This window comes from Brienomyrus brachyistius, chromosome 1 (assembly GCF_023856365.1).
Source record: "Brienomyrus brachyistius isolate T26 chromosome 1, BBRACH_0.4, whole genome shotgun sequence".
Classification (NCBI taxonomy): Eukaryota; Metazoa; Chordata; class Actinopteri; order Osteoglossiformes; family Mormyridae; genus Brienomyrus; species Brienomyrus brachyistius.
The window spans coordinates 22,508,602-22,529,873 of NC_064533.1; positions in this window are offsets into that span (position 1 = coordinate 22,508,602).

Genomic DNA, 21,272 nt, shown 5'->3' on the forward strand with positions numbered 1-21,272 from the left:
GTAGCGGTTTTCAGCTACGACATGGAAAAGCAGATGGTGTGATTCTATGGAACTTCTTCACAGTTGATATCATGGTGGGAAAAAAGGTGGATGACCTGGGTAAGAACCGAGCGGTGGATTTGGGAATTTGTCGAAATGGGGGCGTTCTGTTCCCTAAGCTTTCAGCTTGTAGCCTGCAAGAGTCACGGGACAGCCAGTAGGCAGCCTCGGAGGCTGAGAAGGTACGGCCGGCATGCCAGGCAGCTACCTGGGAACGTCTGCATGACTTTCACACCCGAGCAGTCGTGATCAATAGCGTGAGCGTCTCGGGGATAGAAGCCAGCCATGCGTTTGTGTAATGTTGCTGGAGCATTGTGTCAAAGTTGTGAGACGCCCAGGATGGAGATGCAGCGGTGTGTCTTTCAGTCTTGTGGAAGTTTCTAGAATTTTGAGTTAGTGCCCTGCTTTATATGCTGAAAGGGAAGGAGGGGTGCATACGTGTGTCGAAATCCCTCCAGGAAGCTCTGCTACAGTGGTTACCCCTGCTTATTAAGGGGTGTGCGTGTTGTGGAACGGTGATCAGCATCAAGATGTTTCTTATTAACTCCCAAACTACTCTTCATTCCCATTGGCCTAGCATACTAATCTCTATATGCCTACATTCCACAATACTAGGCCTCCCAATTAGTATAGTATACCAGTCCCATACAACTCCACAATACCAGCAATCTCCATTAACATATCATACCATTGCCATACAACACGGTCACACTGCTCTACCCCATTAACATAGCATTCCAATACACCACCATTGCAATGAACAGCATTCATTCTAGCCGACCTGCACTCTCCGTACGTGAAGCATAACTTTTTCCATTCTTTATTGTTCATTATTATTCTTTATTTATTATCTCTCTCATTCTTGTGGTATTGTAGTATTTATAGCGATATGGTGGTCATCTTATATTAGCATGATGTTTTTCACATAGATTCCCGGTTGTGATTAACATTAGAACCTGTGACTTTGGTATGAGGTTATGCTACTAGTAATATATTCTGAGCATTTTTTCAGGATGGGAAAACACTCCGCTAGTGCATTTCCACTGGCATGTAGGTACTGACCCGTACTGAATCGCACCGTGAAGACAGACTAGTTCCAGAACGGTTCCAGCTTGCTTTGGTCTTCCACTGCAGTAGGGTCGGCTTGGTAAAGGCGTTGACAGGATTGCAGAACGCCAATGAGGTAAAACTAAAGGGAATGCTTATTTGGTATTTACATGGTGTATGTCATGTACCATGTGCAATTATTATTATTTTTACCATGTGCTCATTTCTGCTAGCACGTCTGCGAGAATCACCATGTTATGCAAGTATCAAATGCTAGCAGAATTAGCATTCACTTGCATAAATTTGCTATACAAATCTATTCTATTTAGCATTTCTATAGTACTTCTTTAAGCAGGAAGTTGGACATTTTCGATTTCCACATTATTAGAAATCCAACAATATATTGTGATGTGCGATACTACTAATAATGAATAATATATAGAATATATGCTTTTTACTTCAGATAATGCATGCGCAGATACCGTGTATCTCCGTGCATTTCGATCGACTATTTGGTGGCAGTGGAAAAGCTCCACACTTTATTCAAGGGAATTCTGTCTTACTTCAAACAAACTATATGAACCACCAAAGCCGTTACATTCTAGTAAAATGGTATTAGCTGGAAGCATCGTGTTTCGGTCTGGGGTATAAGTGCCATTTCAGCACTTCTAGGATTATGCAGTTTTGAGAGTCATGCATCAGATTTTGAAGAAATCACAAGATTTAAATATTGAGAAACTGCGAAAGCTGGGTCATTGCCCCTCGTGATCATTTAGCATGTCGTTTTGCAAACCTCTGATCTACGCTACGAAATTATTCGCTTGGGGGAAGATATTTTTACAGGGAAGGAAAACCTGACACATTGACAAGTAAAACTAGCTTAGGTCACACCCCTGAGGGCAGAACCAGACAGCGCCCTGAATGTCAATTCCGCCTGGCAACAGGCCCTGTGGTGCGCAGGAGGAGCTAGCCAACCGGAAGTGAGGAGCAGGAGCGTCACATGACACTCTTCCTCCATTTACATTCCTCAGTTCTGTCACTATAGCCGGTCTGTCCTGTAATGGGAGGTTTTTGTCACACTAGGAAAAAATGATTAGTGGTAATACTGACACTTTCAGCTCCGTCACAGAAGAAAGAAGATGAAGAAGTTGCAGAAGGTCTGCTGGGTAGCACTGCACACCAACAAGACAAACTAAAACTACTTAGTGTCCATCTAAGTGTAGGACTACTTGAAGTTTCCGATCCTCAAGTAAGATGAAAGGGTGAGGGGAAAGGGCTAATCCCTACAGGCAACTAACTGAAGTGCCCAATCCCCATGTTGGACCTGCTGAAGTGTCCAATCCCCATGTAGGACCAGCTAAAATGTCCAATCTCCATTTCAGATCTGCTGAAGTATCCAATCCCCATATAGGACCATCTGAAGTGTCCAATCCCATTATAATACCAACTGAAGGGTTTGATCCCCACGTAAGACTAATAAGAGTAATGATGCTGGCTCCATTCTTGTTGATCTAATGCTGATGGTGTACAGGTTTGAGGACATGAAGTACTCAGGAGAAACCTTAGCATTTTGGTGTAGTAATTGCACAGGGAAATTCTAAGACATGTCTTGTAGAGATGAAGTCTCAGACAGACTGGGGCTGTACAGATAAGCCCTGAGCATTTACTGCCTAGGTTTGATCTCAACAATATCTTTATTGCAAAAGAGGCTGTATTATATAATGGAGTTACGTGAGATACCATGAACCTTAGACTCCAGTTTTATCTATGAGGAACCCAGCATTCTTTGTAAGGGTAGTAAAACTATTAACATGTGCCATATAAGTGAGCCGGTCATCCAAAAGCCTCTAGTATTATCAGTGCAGTGTTCACAATAAATGTCCACCATCACGCCCCAACCATGGAGAGATTTACCCAGGTCTGCAAAATTGGCCCTGCCGTTAAGCATGGGGAAGCATGATTTTATCTTGTAATGACTTGCCAGGAGAGGCGAGAGATCTCAGGCAGCTCAGCGGACAGCAGTTTGTTATTCACAGAGAAGCCGGGATCAGTCGCTTCGTTACGAGAACGAGGCGATGAGCACAAACTGACAGAGCCCAGAAGATCCGCATGAGCAGCAATGCAGCAGAGCTGTTACAGCTAATATTTGTTTTTCTTAATGAGGAACCTAAACCAAACTCGTCTCGGGCACATTTAGAGACGCACCCATGAGGACCCGAGTGAGGCGTAATAATCAGTAAACAGTTTAGGGTAACATCACCCAGAGGAGGCCAGATGTTTTATTTGCCATTTTAAAATTACTTGTATCTATGGACATTGTGCCTTTAACATTACTATTAAATGATATTGATTAATATTTTCTGCTGCTGCAACTGTCTGTCTGTCCATCTAGACAGTGGTAGAAAAAGTACTCAATATTCATGCTTTAGTAAAAGTTCAGATACCACACTAAATACTACTCGAGTAAATGTCACCCAGTATAATACTACTCTAGTAGTATAAAAAATAGCAATATAGGTATCCATCCATTTTCAGTAACCCTTTGTCGTGTTCAGGGTTGTAGTGGGTCCAGAGGTAGAGAACAACCCAGGATGGGGCACCAACCCAATGCACACACACCGTTCACTCACACATGCAATCTGGTAATTCCAATGAACCTCAGCATCACAGTAAGAGAGGGAGAACATGCACCAGACTCCACTACACCCAAACAGAGTAGCAGAGTCTGTCCCACCCTGTCACCAGGCCTGATATATTAGTACATAGGTTAGGTTGCTTTTTGTAAGGCCAATAGATTTGGATGTAAAGTACTTCTTACCTTTAAAATTCACTCAAGACAGATTTAAATATAGCATTGTAAGTTACAGTGCAGCACCGTAAGAGAAACTGAGTGAGATATTTTCTTTCTATTCAGAAAAAGAGATGAAACTAGTCGAGCTTGCTGGCGCATATTACCAGAAAGACTTTTTTATTCTGTGGAATACAAGAGATTGATCTACGGGCCAGATTTAATAATGAATTACAAACATTTTGCAGGCCGGAACTCTTAGATGTACACTAATATACGTGTATAAGTATATAAGTGAATGAGTCGATTAAAACTCTGCCTCTCCACTATGGAAAATGGCTGATTGTTCAGTGTAATCGCTATTATTAGAGCAGTAGCTGTAGTGCTGATACCTTTGATTATTGATGAAGTTTAAATATTGGGTGGCAGTTTCGGTATGTTAACCTATATGTCTTATATCCCAACATACATTCCAGCATCATGAAGACAATGTGTAATGCAAAATAATAATAATTTAAAAAGAAATGTTTTACCCAGAATCATGCTGCCCTACAAAGGTACTTTGCATACAACACTATTATTTATTTATTAATTTTTTTTTTTTTTTTTTTTTTGGGGGGGAGGCACCTTAAAGTACTTAAATTAAGTACAAATCTGAAAAGAACCTACTTATGTAAAGTATTTGTACTTTGTCACTATCTATCTATCTATCTATCTATCTATCTATCTATCTATCTATCTATCTATCTATCTAATTTGATAGCTGCATGAGGCTCATGAAGAGCCATTACCAGCTGAGCTATGAAGCACGTACATAGTAATGTCTGATGAATGTACGTGCTTCATAGCTCAGCTGGTAATGTCTGGTTTATTTGTGATGCTCCTAGTAGCTCATGTTGCCAATCTATTTATCAAAATGACCTCACAGCCTTCTAAGGGGCTGGAGTCCAAGAGCAGCTGAAGTTTGGCAATATTACGGGCCGCCATCTGCTCCGGTCCCCAGACGGCGGGCACCAGCCCGATTCAGGATATCACGGATGCCGTTTGGGCACACGGCAGGGCCTGTGGGTCGTGGGGGTTGCTGGGAGAAAAATGAGAGTGAAGCTTCAGTAAACAGGTGGGGGATAAAACCAGTGATAAAATCAACATCTCAACAGGTATACATTTAGCTCAAAAGACTCCAGTGACCCTCAGACTTCCACTGGCTAGGCACTGTACTAAGGGGGCTAAGGATGCAGTACAACCACCTCCACTGGATAGACACTGTACTGAGGGGACTTAGGATGCAGTACAACCACCTCCACTGGTTAGGCACTGTATTGAGGGGGTTTAGGATGCAGTACGACCACTCTCCACTGGCTAGGCACTGTACTGAAGGGGCTTAGGATGCAGTACAATCCTCAACAGTTTAATGAGTTTGCTGTATGGCGCTATGTATGGTGTGTGGGTTGTGACCGAATAGTGCGTGGTGAGCCCCCCCCCCCCCCCCAAAAAAAAAAAGTGGGTCTAGAGGCTAAACCCATTGAAGACCCCCCTACCCCTACCCAGATTAGCATCTGACAATTTACGCAATCAGAAGTGAAAATCTTGACAATAACAGCACAAAATAACCCCCCAGCACCGAAACACAAAATACCACTCAATATCTCACAGACCTGAAAAATAAGACTGCCTTCCTGAGTCCCAATTAACCTGTGAAAGCCAGAATACCTTGAAAAAACACAGCTGCCTGTCGGTGTTCTCATAGCAACCGCCGTTTCTAGAATGTTCCACCCCACCCCCACCTGCCAGTGCCAGCTTACCTCAGTCCCTGAGAATGCCCAGATCACTCACCGTAAACACATTAAACATCAATATTAAGGAAATAAATGATTACTCTTATTATTACTCTAACTCAGCATTTTATGCCGCTCCTCACACACATACGCTGAATGACCACACTCGCCAACGCACGATGTCCTTGAAACATTAACTAGTGTAGCAAGTGTTACAGTTAAGAGGAAACGCTGCCAAACTTTTTTTATGTTGCCCCTCTGTTACTGAATTGCTGTGATTATTCTGATATATTAGTGAGGTGGACTGAACACTCAAGTGAATCGAACTGTATAGGTCAGGACATAAGTAATCTGAGACAAAGTCATTTGCAGGGCCAGCTAAAAAAAACAACCTTGCTTTTGTCCAAATTTATTTTTGTTTCTAGTGTACACCTCTCATTATATACATTGCCTGGTGAAGTGTGTACTCTGTACCTGCTTACTGCACCATCTCCCTGACTTACTATACCCACTTCTCGCCTTAGTGTACACTCTCCCTACTTAGTGTACACTCTCCCTGCTTTACTGCACACTTTCCCTGCCTTTCTGTACTCCCTCTGCTTTAGTGTAATCTCTCTACGCCTTTGTGTGCTCTCTCTCTCTCTGCCTTAGTGCAGCATCTCCCTGACTTACTATACCCACTTCTCACCTTAGTGCACACTATCCCTGCTTAGTGTACACTCTCCCTGCTTTACTGCACACTTTCCCTGCCTTTCTGTACTCCCTCTCTGCTTTAGTCTAATCTCTCTACGCCTTTGTGTGCTCTCTCTCTCTCTCTCTCTACCTTAGTGCAGCATCTCCCTGACTTACTATACCTACTTCTCGCCTTAGTGTACACTCTCCCTTTCTGACAGTTCAGGTACACAGCCAAGAAGTCTACTCACTACCTGAATCACATTGCGTATGATCTCCCTGCCTTATGGTACAGCCTCAGTGTGGCTCGACATGTTGCTGCTGTACTCTACATTATCCCTGACATCTATTCTGTTCGCTTACATTACCCTTATTGATTTTGATTGGATTGATGACCAAACTATTCCCTGTGCTTTAGTGACCTCTTGCTTCCTCAGATCTGAAATTGCCAGCTTCTCTTTGACAGTGTCTCCTTTAGCACAGGAGGGCATATCAGTGACAATGACGCTGAGTCAGCTACCAGGGCCAGAGAAAATGGCATGCGATGCCCTTCCACATCTGTGCCTCCTGACATCTTTGGCAAGAGTTCATGCGAAGAACCTGTAAGGAACATGGGATGAAGTTTAGTGCAAGACTAAATTTAAACTTCACCCGCTATACACCAGGACCGGAAATCAAACCCAGAAGGTGTGAGGCCACCGAACCACCACACTGTCTGCCCGGATGTTATCTGAAAGTGAAACTCCATCACCTTAGTTACTGTAAGGCGGTTTTCCTCATTTTGGTTAAATGTGATTTTTCTATTTTGGGATTCCCTTGGAGAAACAAAATCTTAGCACAGCGCTTTGTGACAAGCCGGCTGTAAAAATGCACCGTGGCAAATAAAAAAAAAAATGGATTGATCACTGAAAGGAAAATTCTGCTGGCGGGGTGCAGTTTCCACAGAGAAGGAAACCGTGGCGAAAGGCAGAGGGGCGGGGGGATGTGGGGGTCCGCAGCCCAGTTCAAACTCTTGTCAAACCACCACGAGTTTCTGGGTTCCATAACCTCCTGATCCTCTCAAACATCCGTCACTGCGATGGACGAAATCATTTACTGCGCAACTAAAATAAAACTTCCAGACAGCATGATGGAGTGAGCAGCACTGCAGGTCATTAACGAGTGTATTTTTTGCCTGCATGCATTTTCATACTTGCGAGCCCCAGCGAGGAGACCTGTTTTAAAAAATGTGATGGAACCTGCCTTCACAATCCCCCATCCCAGCTGAGTTGGGAGGGCGTGGGTCCCGTCTGGGGGGGTGTAGCTTTTACTGTCTATGCACTTGGAGCTTTGGTTACACATGGAGTAAGGGGGCGTGGCCTCTTCCATATATGGTTTATGGAGGTGCCGTGTCCTTTCTGATATATTGACTGTTGTGTGCGGTGATTCCTGTACATGGGAAATGGGGTGCAGCCTTCCCTGGGGACATAGTCTACCTTGTGGAGGGTGGGGAGTACTGTTGATCCATGGTTATGTGTTCCAGTTTTCCTGCCTTCAGGATGTCAAGAAAGGATTTTCTTTCATCACACAAGAGGAGATATCCAAAATCAACAACAATTGATTCACCCAGGCAACGGGATGTATGCTGAACCTTTAAACCCTGTCCAAACTTCCCCCTCCACCCACACTGAAAGGACTAGACCCTAGTGATGGCAAGGGGGCTAAATAGGATTGATTGGGGTCACCATGTGGTAGTCCAGTCTGACAGGGAGCTTAATACATGCACAGTGCCTCCAGTTCCCCTGCATTTATCAATAATACAAGGGCAGCGTGTTCATTAACCATTCTGGGTGTTCGTAAATGTTCAGCTAAGCTCCTTATCCTCCACATAAATAAATATGAAAATTCATCCAGAGGGGCTTGTATTACATCTAATACTGTTAATGGATAGAAAACATCCAATGACAAGATAATCACATAAAATTCCATGATATATTATTATTGTTATAGTTTTGGAGTTGGGGGATTATGCATTATTATGGTAAATGATGTATTGGCTTCAAGAAATGAATGAATAATTAGATACTTATACTTTTTTACCCTTGGGCTTCATTATGAGGACAAACTGGACCAAATAAAGTGACCTGGTAGAGGACAAGTAAGAGAGTCTTAGAAGAAGTGAGTTGCTTCAGGAAAGTAGGGTGAGGGTGCACCCTGTTTTCAGGAAGGGGGGGATGAGGATATACTGTGTTCAGGAGAGCAGGGTGTTCAGAAAACTGGGGTGAGGATATAACATGTTCAGGAGAGTAGGGTGAGGGTGTACCCTGTGTTCAGGAAGGGGGGGGGGTGAGGATATACTGTGTTCAGGAGAGTAAGGTGAGAATTTCTGTGTGTTTAGCAGAGTAAGGTGGGAATGTACCCTGTGTTCAGCAGAGTAAGGTGAGCATTTCTGTGTGTTTAGCAGAGTAAGGTGGGAATGTACCCTGTGTTCAGCAGAGTAAGGTGAGGATTTCTGTGTGTTTAGCAGAGTAAGGTGGGAATGTACCCTGTGTTCAGCAGAGTAAGGTGAGGATTTCTGTGTGTTTAGCAGAGTAAGGTGGGAATGTACCCTGTGTTCAGGAGTGTAAGGTGAGCATTTGTTCTGAGAGCAGGGCTGCATAGCCGAAAGAAGAGATTTATAGTTTTTGGAAGTAGCTGCTCTTTAGACAAACATGTTAGAAGCTGAGGGATTATAATCCCCAATGGTGTCAGGCCACACTAAGCAACACTGACGTTTCTAGATCATCAAGTCGCCTGAATTTTCATCGCCTGTTCCGGATGCCCTGGCGTGAGCCAAGGCTGGCCTTTCTGGGTAAATCAAAGAACGGCTTTGTTCTCCTGGTCTCAGTGTCACGGAGAACACGCATTTAATCTCTGCCGCTTCTGCTCGAATGCTGTCAAAAGGCCGGATTTTTATCTGCTACGTCGCCTCGTACCTTAATGTTACCAGTCCGTGATGTTAGCGGAGCGATTAGCATTCACCATTTGCGTCTCGCAGTCTCGAGAGGATGACTCACGCTGAGATGTCGCTGTCTGATCGTGCCCTGAGCCTCCTCCAGCCTCCCCCGCAAATGTCATCTGGAGAGGTTGGCAGGGCCGCTGGCGCTGGCATTTCCAGGAATGCTCGGTGGGATTGTGCTGCGTCGTGGCGTATTCCAGGCCTGCCCTCCTCCAGCACACGCGTGCAGTTATGTAAGAGTGATGTAACAAAGTTAGAAATTCAGAGGGAGAAAATGCAATTAAACAATGCTTAATTTCCCATTTGTACAACCCTAACTCCCACACAAATGTACAACAGAGAGTGCAGCTTGGTGTTCAAGTGCAGGGTCAAGCAATTTATCTGGGGGGGGCGGCGGGGGGATAAGGGCCTCACTCAAGTACCCAATGGGCATGAAATGATTTTGCCAAGGATGGGATTGAAACTGCTCTTCTCATTGCAGGCAAAGGGACCTAACCTGCTGAATCTCATGCTACCCCCTCAACTGGCAGAAGAGCTGTAGATGGTGGAGAGCAATTCTTTGGTGGATTCATTTGGGTTCTTGTTCAACGGACACCATAAGTCAGATGTAATGTACAGATTTTATGGACGATATCTTATGAAATCAATTCAATTTAAGCACCTTTTTCAACACTGAACCCAGCCCTTAGACTTGAACTTCAGCTGACAGGCTCTTATCCCAACGTTATATTCTGGTATAAAATCTGTGAATGCTGACCTCTCAGCCAGAGATGACCCAGTCAAATTTTATCATCGTATTTCAGACCTTTATCCTAGGATTTTTTTAAGGTGGGGGCATAAGAGGGGCAGTAATTTGCACCATTGCCACCATGGTCATTATCCAATGATATGTTTTGAATTGGTGAGTGACAGAGGAGGTGGCACTCTGGTGGCCAATCAGCTTTCAGATGGGGCCAGTGCCCCTGTGGTCCCGCCCCTGTATATGGCCTTGTTGTAACCTAAAACGTCCATTACTGACCTCCCTTGGGCAGGTTCAGTGGACAGGAGGAGGGCTACTGAAGGGGGGGGCAGACCATTAGCAGAGAAAAACAAACACACGCAGGCACACATGCGGAGGATTGCTGGAAGATGGATGGGGAGGAGGGACACAAGGTCTCTGTTTGGAGCTGGGCACCCTGTGTGAGCTATGGTTCACTTCAAAGGTGTCAGAATCCTAAATCTGACAGAGGACAGGCTCAAGATGTGACCTTTGACCCCAACCCCAAGCCCTCTGGCTCCCTTCTGGGCGTTGGCTCCAGATTACTCGAAAATTGTGTGGCTTTTCCAGAAACACTCTACAGTGGTCAGTCATTCTACTGGTAGGGCCTTTTCTCCATACTTTGGCACTTAGAGCTCAGATACATGATGCGCGCAACATTCACCAAATTCTTGTCATCTACAGATCTACCAGTAAACTCATCCAAGAGCTTCCCTGAGGTGGACAGGAGGACACAAACATGAGCATCCATCAAAGGCACCCCAGCCTCAGAAAGAGGCAGTTTTTAGCTCCTGCCAGTGATCAATTACGAACTTCCCTAAGTTGAATTCCAGAGTTTGCATTATTTATTTACAGTCATCACTACTTCAGAGCTGCATATTTTATTATACAAATTAAACCCATTTGTTAAAAATTAAACCCCAGCTCTCATGACTTATTTAGTCTTCTTCACATTACAATTACTCTGCTGCATATCAGTTTCACAAAATCAGTTGCTGTGGACAAGATGATGTATTTGTACTGTGCATTGGACATAAAAATCTTCTGACGTTTTCCGTATTGATGAATCTATTTACATTTCTTTTTCCGCCATTTTCCTATCAACCAGTCACAGATGCGGACCAGAATGTGACATGAAGCAACGAGTAAACACAGGGTGGTACACGGCACTCCTGGAAGCTGGAGGATTTATGGGTTATTCAGGGGCAAAATGGGGCAATAGGGCTGTTAATTAATCCAATGCAGCCCAGATTGGTTCTGCTACAAGGCTGATATTCCAGGAGCAATAGAATCTCTATGTCAAGGCCAACAGGACCATCCCAGAAGCCATGGGGCTTCATGCAAGAGAATCAGACTTCCACCAAACATTTGCTCATCAGCAGATGATGGAAAATTTCAAGACTACCTGTGCCACAATGACATGTCCTTGGCAAGTTATGTGCTTCCCATGTAATCATGAAGTGACACGTAAACCCTGTCTGCTCCTCATGTTAACATGAGCAGACGGCGGTGTGGACTTGGAATGACACGGTCCAGTAGGGGGGTCATCTTGATGGGGTGGGCTCCCCCCCTTCACCTTGAACATGCATCACTCGAATTAAACACGCAACGTGTGCTACACACCGGTGTCAGTGCCGTCACAGCATGCAAACGAAGGCCACATCTCTCACTTAATTGACTACAGCAGTGTCCCCCCCACCCCCTGCCCAGAAACACATTCTCCTGTTTATCCAAGTTCATACAACGCTGCAAGTCCTTTCTTTTTCGTCTGGAATGCATTTAAAAGGCAAAATCCCAAACAGACCCCATATAAAAGGAGGCTAGCAACAATTGGTGGGAGATCTTCTTAAAGGCATGCCACATTACAGTAACGCTGTAATGCCTGTTAGTAACAAAGACAGTAAAGAGCCACATATAGGGAAATCAGCTATAAACTGGTCTTTGTGCCATTCTGGCCCTGTACCAGCGGATTCTTCACTCTAGTTCTCCTATTTCTATGCTTGGTTGGCGACAGTGACCACTAATGGTGCATGCAGAAACGCAAGAGCTTCCTTTTCCATTTCCCACACCCTTCAAACATTTATGAATTTTATTTAACCAAGTATGGTCACCAGGTAACCAGCTCGCGATATTAGTCTGGATTCACAGGACAGCTGGGTGTTTTCGGATTACCAGAGACCCTGGTCGATGGGGCACTTGGCACCAGCTGAAAGCTGATTGGCCATCATGTGGCCCTCTCCCTTGTCTTCCTTTACAGGGGGGGGGGGTTCACTCTCCTCCCCAGTCAAGGTAAGGTGTCACCATATCCCAGTCTAGGACATTGATCTCCAAACAGGCTCTAATGAGTAGATCACAGTGGATGATTACCCAAACCAAGCCACTCTCCGGGCCACTTTAATCACCAGCTTGGCAGCTTGGAGCCGTGATGAGAAGCTCCTGGATCGAATGGATAAGATCTATGACGCAGGTGTGTGTGGGGGGGGGGGGGGGGGTTACGTAATCCCGCCGCCGTCTGCCAAGGCCCCTTCCATAGCGGTGCAGCACAAGCATCACAAACGGGGATGGGAACCTTCCCAGAGCCCATTAGTGCGAGCTCCCTCGCGTGCGCAGGGGAACAGCGCGTCAGGAATGCAATGTTCTTCGCAGTTGCACAGTTGCTGTAGTAGTTTTTTTTTTTTTTTTTTTTGGTTGCACTTTGGCTGCTGAACCAATGTCCTCCATAATGTGGGGTTCGCTGCAAAGACTGGCTGAGTGCTAAGATACTCCTCTCTGGCGATGCGTCTTAACAATTCTCACCATATACCTGAAAAGGTCATGGTAGCAGGAGGACAGCAAGTACCATGGTGTCTTTTTTGACAGCACTCTAGCAATCCCCCCGCCCCACATGATCCCCCTGGACTCCTGTGCTCCCACTAAAAACTGACCCCCAACTTGCAGACTATAGATTGATTTGGCAATAAACAGACGGCCAATTCCAGGGAGGGTGTCGGGGAGTGTCAAAGGTCAGAGGGGTGCCGTAGCCGTTCGTCGTCGAATGGAGGTGCCGTCTCACCTCATTCGGAAAGCCGGGCGGGCGGCCCCCCCCTGCTCGTCATGACCTCTGGCCCCAAGACTGGCGCCTGTCTCTCGCCGTGATGGAGGCAGCGCATCAGAGAAAAAGAGAGAGAATTCACAACTCAGGATGTGTTTGGAATAGCAGTTCAGAGGAAGACCGCCCCTTGCATTTACAACTGGGGGCGCAGTTCAGTATTTGATCCTCGACCATACCCACTCTACCTCCCCCACCACCTCCTTTGTTGAAGCTGGCAGCATCTGGCACTTGACACATGTTTGCATTCAGCACCAACCCGCAAGTCACATTCCTTGCCTGTCCGTTTCGGAACCGTTAGCGGTTAATGTCGTGTCAGGATGTCCCACGGGAAAGTGGTGAAAGGCACATCACCAAGGCCGGTGGTCAGATGATGCACATTCCACATGGTATGGTACATTCGTGACAGCGATATTGTGGTTTTGCTCTAGCAGACTGTGGTTGTCACTGGTTTTGCTATACAGCACATGTTGGTGACAGTATTCACTGTAGGGCAAGGTTGTGCTGGACATTGTGTTTTCATTCTCTCCTCTACCTCTGCCTTCCTCTTGCCTCTCCTTCCCTCTGTTATGCCCACGGAAGACACAGCCTGTCCTGGAGCTGAGGGGGGGCAGCTTTAATGACTGCAGGATGTTATTCAGCCTCTCCTGCTGCGATCGATGGTGTGACCAGCACTTGTTTATCCTCTGTCTTCTCCTCATCATGACGTGAAGAATCTGCACCATATTAACCCTTGACAGATACAACCCTGAAGCCACTGACAGAGCCTGAGCTTCAGTTATTGTCCTGTTCCTGTAACATTGCTCACCTCTCCTGTAACACCTTTCACCTCACCTTTAGAACCTCCCGCCTCACCTTTAACACCTCTCTCCACACCGTTAACACTTCTCTCCCCACCTTTAACACCTCTCTCCACACCGTTAACACTTCTCTCCTCACCTTTAACACCTCTCTCCACACCGTTAACACTTCTCTCCTCACCTTTAACACCTTTCTCCACACCGTTAACACTTCTCTCCTCACCTTTAACACCTCTCTCCACACCTTTAACACCTCTCTCCACACCTTTAACACTTCTCTCCTCACCTTTAACACCTCTCTCCACACCGTTAATACCTCTCTCCTCACCTTTAACACCTCTCTCCACACCTTTAACACTTCTCTCCTCACCTTTAACACCTCTCTCCACACCTTTAACACTTCTCTCCTCACCTTTAACACCTCTCACCTCACCTTTAGCAGCTCTCACCTCACCTTTAGCACCTCTCTCCCCACCTTTAAGACCTCCCGCCTCACCTTTAACACCTCTCTCCACACCGTTAACACTTCTCTCCTCACCTTTAACACCTCTCACCTCACTTTTAGCAGCTCTCACCTCACCTTTAGCACCTCTCTCCCCACCTTTAAGGCCTCCTGCCTCACCTTTAACACCTCTCTCCTCATACTTCTCTCCTCACCTTTAACACCTCTCTCCTCATACTTCTCTCCTCACCTTTAGCACCTCTCTCCTCACCTTTATCACCTCTCTACCTACCTTTAAGGCCTCCTGCCTCACCTTTAACACCTCTCTCCTCATACTTCTCTCCTCACCTTTAACACCTCTCTCCTCATACTTCTCTCCTCACCTTTAGCACCTCTCTCCTCACCTTTATCACCTCTCTACCTACCTTTAAGGCCTCCTGCCTCACCTTTAACACCTCTCTCCTCATACTTCTCTCCTCACCTTTAACACCTCTCTCCTCATACTTCTCTCCTCACCTTTAACACCTCTCTCCTCATACTTCTCTCCTCACCTTTAGCACCTCTCTCCTCACCTTTAACATCTCTCTCCTCACCTATATCACCTCTCTACCTACCTTTAAGGCCTCTTGCCTCACCTATACCACCTCTCTCCTCACCTAACCGGAATATGGTGGCGCAGGAAATAGTGCTATCGTTTGGTAATTGGATGGCTGCTGGTTCGAGTCCTGGTTCTAACCCCGTCCTGGTTCTAACCCCGACAAAGTGTCCTTGAGCAAGACACTGAACCCCAAATTGCTCCTGGTGTGCAGGTCGGTGCCTTGCATGGCAGCCTCCGCCACCGGTGTGTGAATGTGAGGCATACAATGTAGAACCCTTTGGGTACTCATAAGAGTAAATGCAATCCATTTACGTCACCTATAGCACCTCTCCTCTCACCTTTAGCACGTCTCTCCTGACCTTTAACACTCATCTCCTCTCAGGTGACATCTCTCTCCTCAGCTATAGCACCTCTCTCCTCAGCTTTAGCACTTCTCCTCTCACCTGTTAGACCCCTCTCCTCACCAATAGCGCCTCTCTCCTCAGCTTTAGTACCGGTCTCCACTCCTGTAACACCTCTTGCCTCACCTGAAACACTTCCTGCCTCACCTGTAACACCTCTCTCCTGACCTGTAACACCTGACTCCTAACCAGCTACTCATCATTCATCACCTGTCTGAGATGAATCACCATTGTAGTCTAACATGTGAAAAGAGCACCATCGTAGGCACTTGTATCTCGTTCCTGTCTTCCAGAAACCCCTAAATAACGTCCCAAACAGACACCCCCCAGTGTTTACAGCTATATCTCATGCTCATCTTTCGTCTCTCTGCCTCACACCTGCAGTCACGGTTGGTCAGACCCCTCAGGGTGTGTTCAGCAGATGATCGCGGACAAAGGAGACACTTAGCCAGCTCCTTCGGTTCACTCCAGAGCACGGCGGAGATTTCCATCACATTTAGAAACTTGTGAGAATTAATTATCGGAAAAATCCCTACTCCCCAAGCTGGCCAGAGCAGACGTTGGTGGGGGGTGTGTGAAAGGAAGCTGGAAGCACTTCCTCTCCAAAATAACACCGCCCCCCTCCCCGTTCCTTACCAATAACTTTAAGGCCTCCATCAGATGTGCGATATTTCCGACATACGAGCCTGCAGAGCGAGAGGGAACGGCAGTGAGGTGTGATTAATCTGCTTCTCCCAGACTGTTACCTCATCCACACCTACCAGTGCGACCTCATTACTGTGACATTTTTCATTAGAGAACACGGGGGTGGGGGGCGGGGGTCCCGCTCCGCTTTTATTGCTACCGCTTACGTAAATGCCAGCAATGACACCAGCTGTCAGTCTCAGTCCTGATTTGATTCTACATTTACATCCGCTTTATTTAATAGATGCCTTTATCCAAAGCGACGTACCAGTTTAAAAAAGAAATCACTGAAAAAAACATTGAAAGATGCAAAAAATAATAACTTATTAAGGCAACGGTTCGATTGCCCAACTAACTGCCCACTACACCCAGTCCCCCCCCCAGTATCCCCACATGAATATCCTGAGCTTAGCCATTAGATTTGCTGCACCACCAACACTGCACTGAATGTGTGAGCCCTGTGATTACCACTCACATCCACTTGGGCAGTTACATTATAAATCTCCCAAAGACATCTGGAGAGCAGAATCTAAGGAAAACAAGTTAATTTAGAAAGTGAACATCTTGTGTGCCATAAGGGGAAGAGTTTGGCAATGTCAGTGCAGGCTTGGGACAAAACCAGCCCCGGTGCCGATGAACCCGAAGAAAAGTCTACCCTATCTGAAGGTCGAATGAAGTGCGGGTGCAAACCAGTAGGTGGAGCCGTGTCCAGGGAGGAGATCCCAGCAGTTACATAAGGGCTGGCTGGTTAGTACTGGAAAATGCTTCTGACAGGAGCAATACTACAGCCACATGGAGCACACAGGCAGCAGCATGCGAAGCCTGCCATCTACCCCAAACACACAACCAAAGTGTTCTTCTGTGTGCTCCTGTTTCGATCTATATGCATGTGTTATGAAAATGTTTTGTATGCAAGAGGCACAGAACAGACAGAAGAATGTACCAGTGGCACTTCCCAAGGGGTTCCTGTCAATGTTATACGTGAACCTCTTTCATTTGCACTGTGCCCCCTGCCAAACAGCACCTCCTAGGTGGAGTCAGGCTGTCTTAATTAAAGGCCCATTGACAGGCCGAAGCCTGGGACCGTCCTGCCGGACATGCATGCTGACAGGGCACCTGGAGCCCCAGGGGAGCAGCTTGTCATCAGCCTGCCATCCAGTGAAATGTGTATCCTTAGTTTACCTTGGAAGATTACAGTGAGTCCACAAGACTGCATCTCTCAGAGGACACTGGTTACCATGAATACGGCCATATCCACTGATTAAGTCAGAAAGCCATGATGCTCGTTTAAATTTAATGGCATACATACATCTGATAAGTGAGGAATCTGTATCTTCTGCAATCTGTAATCTGTATCTTCTATCTGGTTTAATCCACTTATGTTTGGTTTTAAAGGGGGAGTGGGGAACCCCATGCAAGAAAGAGAACTGTGAGCAGAGGAAACTGGAGGTGGGGGTCATAAGAGGGGCCACAATTCATACAGAGGGGCCAACCTGAACTTTATGCAATGGTTTGTTTTGAATCGGCGAGTGACAAGGGATGCAGGCAATCAGCTTTCAGTTGGGGCCAGTGCAGTTAAGGCTGCTGATCTTCTATGTAGAATTTACACTCTCTGATCAGGGCCCAAGGAAGAATGGGTTGAGGCCATGGTGGCCGCTGCCGCCTGCCTTGGGGAGTGCTGTTTATTCCAGGTGGAAGGTCACCAGCCTGGAACCGTAGCTCCATACCCAGTGGTATCCTGCAGGGCGTAGTCACGTATTTAGCAGGGTGATGACATGACATCAAAGGCTGCGTCCTCCACCGCTAAATGACCTCAGCGGTCCCTGTCCTCGCTTAACGGCTGGTGACAGCCACCGTGCCCCAGGGGTCAGATGGGTGTTGCTCTTGTTTTTGCCTCACTAGGCTACGAGGGCCTGGCCCGCCTCCAGCAAGCCGCAGCGGAGATTGGGGGGGTGGGGGGGGGGGGGGGGGCGCTCTGGAAGGAGACAGCAGCTTCCGTCGTTCGTTAGTGTCCGAGAAATGCTGAAGCAGGAGAGCTTGGATGCGGCGCCATCTGGGATGGGGGGAGCGAAGCCAACCTAGGCACCGGAAACTCACCATCCGCCACACGCAGACTGTTCACTCACACACATGGGCACGCACATGTTATCATGCTGAAGGGATTCGCGAGCCTGGAGCCTTGAAATGTAAAAATATACTCTCTTGCGTACCTATGTGTGGATTCCCTAAAGGAATCAATGGTGCATGTCTTGCTAAATGAATGAAGACAGTTATTCAGTTCTTGAGTGGGGACTGTCCAGCACAGAAGCCCCTTTTACCTTCTGTAGTCCCCTCCTGGTTCACAGTTGGGTCTCTGGGCCCCGATCAGTCTTGAAATGAAAGTGATTAAACCAGCACCCTGTTGTGCTGGTCAGGGCAAACCAAAGAATGGGAGTCGTGGTAATTATCTGTCTCTGAATAGCAGCTCCTTTGAGCACCAAAGCACAATGCTAGTGCTACTACGTGTTACCACCCCCATGCTAATTGTGAGAGTTTTAATGATTATTTTAAATTTTAAAATTTGACAGACAGGTGGGGCAGGGTCATAGCAGTAAAACTTCTTGCTGGCAAATTTTACCGCTGTTGAATAGCATAACGACAAATTTCTGGAGCACTGCCCATCATGCATGAGTGTCAGGGAGCTGCTGCCAATTTACGGGAGACTCCCAGAACCTCTGGAAGAGGTGGGATGTGTGCTATTATGTTAATGCTAACGCAGGAATCGTACATGCTCTGGTGTCACTATTAACAAAGGCATTGTGCATACTTCTTATGAATGCTAGTACAAGAATCCTGCATGCTATTTTGTGAATGCTAATGCAGGAATTGTGAATGCGATTGTGTGGATGCTAACACAAGAATCCTGCACCGTATTCTATTGTTATTGTATGTTAAGTAACAGAACACAGCTTTAGATGTCAGCTTCACGCAAAGGCCTTTAACTGTGAGTAGGCCAAATGCTTTCTGACTCAGAATTCAACAGTCTGATGGCTGAGTAAAACTGTAGAAGTTCTCTCTGTTTTGTGCAAAGGTAAAAAGCAAGTACAAGAAGTCTCGGAATTATTTTTTATGATTTGGCATTTAGCTGTGTAAATGGTACTAAAATAGAATGAGGTGTGTCAGATGATTTAATTTTTTATCTTCTCTGGTGTATGGATCGGTTTTTGACACTGCTTGTGCAGTGCAATGCAGCATGTAATCGACCAGGAACTTTCTCCAGAGACCCTGATCCCATCAGTCTGGAGTTCAGAGAATCAGGATCTTCACAATCAGGAGCCTGGACCAGTGTTTCCTAACCAGGTCTTTGGGGCTCTAAAAACCTTGATCCCATCAGCCCAAAGCTTGACCATCCAGAGCACAACAACTCAGGTCCTAAATCCTAGGAACCTACCAACTCAGACCCAAAAGGCTCAAAGCTTACAGACCCAGAACCTGAAGATTCAGAGCTCAGCAAGACCCATAAACTAGAGACACAGAACTTAGAGATCCGGAGCCCAGAGACTAGCACATGTCCTTGTCTTTCTGACAGCACCAGTAGAGTATGAAGCACTAAGGGTAATGAGGTCAAATTGCTTGTTACAGCACCTTTGACTGGTACCCAGAAGACTTTGGCTACTCGACAAGCTGTATTTTAAGCAACACTGGATAGCCAAACGCACAAAGGTTAAAGCGTCCGTTTTTCTGGCCTATAGTTTATCCGCATACGAAACAGGAGCTATTTTAAGATGGCACATCTAGCCTTGACATGCTTTGACTTCAGCTGAAAATGTCTGACAGCTCTGCATCCCGGAAAACTCCTTTGTATTGGCATACAGGACCGAAAAATTTGCTTTTCAACAAGAGACTATGGACCTGGATTTTATGGCCATGAGGAACATGTGATAAAAGGGTCTGCTTTGGAGCGGTAGGTCTGGCTTTTTAGACCTTCAGGAAAAGCGTGATTTTACTGGTACCTCCTGGGCCTGCCTGCTGGGGCCGGGAGCCCTTTCAGCGTTAGGTACCCAGCTGTGAAGGCTCCTCCACAGGGATGCTGAGCCTTGTCCAGAGCAGACTGGCCGAGCAGCGAGGTAGAGACCACTCCTGCTGTGCCTAAAAGCCTGGCTACTCAATAATACATGCCCCCTCCTGTTGCCCCCCAAGTGCGTGTCCCTGCATGTGGGGGGGGGGGGGGGCTGGTGGTGGGGAGCGGGGGGGTTGATGCTCTGTGCCCACACACACGGTTGCTCACAAGCACACTGACAGAGACACGCACGTCCACTCACACCCTCAAACGCCCACCATGCCAGCTTCCAGCCTCTTCAAAGACAGGTGACTCACACACACCCACACACAAGCATAACCCCCGCATTCATCGCAATGGCTCCTCTGTGTGTGCTATATGAGAGCTCGTAAATTTAATAACTAAAAGTAATATCTCTCGCACCCCAGGGTCTTCATCCTGACGCTCCTCTTCCTCTCCAGGCGGCCGTAACTTTAGAAACGTCAGTGAAAGGACAGCTTCAGCGCAGCGTTGGCCACTCCCAGTGCCCTGGGGGCTTCCCTGCCCCCCCCCCCCCCCCCCGTCCCGCAGGCTTAGGGATGCGGCCGGTCTGAGCAAGGCGACCAAGGAACTGCAGCTGCTGACCTTTAGGTGGCATTAATAAATAACACGGGCAGGCATATCAGTCCCAGCCAAGCGCGTGACGCTCCGGGGCGGGAGCGTGACTGAGACCTGAGCCTGGTGCTCATGCGGCTTGGGCACGTGCCTGTCCAGCTTCATGGGGACTCGTAGATGACAGGCGAGAAGCGCCCAGAACAGGGGCGTGTACGGGGTCAGGGCCAGAGTGGCACTGACCCCGACTGGAAGCTGATTGGCTGCTTCACCTGTCACTAACAGGTTCAAATCATCGGCCAATGATAGGGTTGTCCCCCTCGGTATGAATTATCACCCCTGACATGCTCCCTAAAAACCCACCAGAGGTAAACACACTCCTCATTGGGCTCTAACATCTTCAACTTTCAATTTCATTTTTTTTCCCCAGCATTGGAACCAATGGAATTGCCAACTTTAACACATAACAATAGAATAAGAAGGCTGTATATCAAATATGAATAACTATACAATAACAACATTGACATTAACAATAATAAAAAGAGCCTATAACTCTTGAGCCTAAGCAAACCAA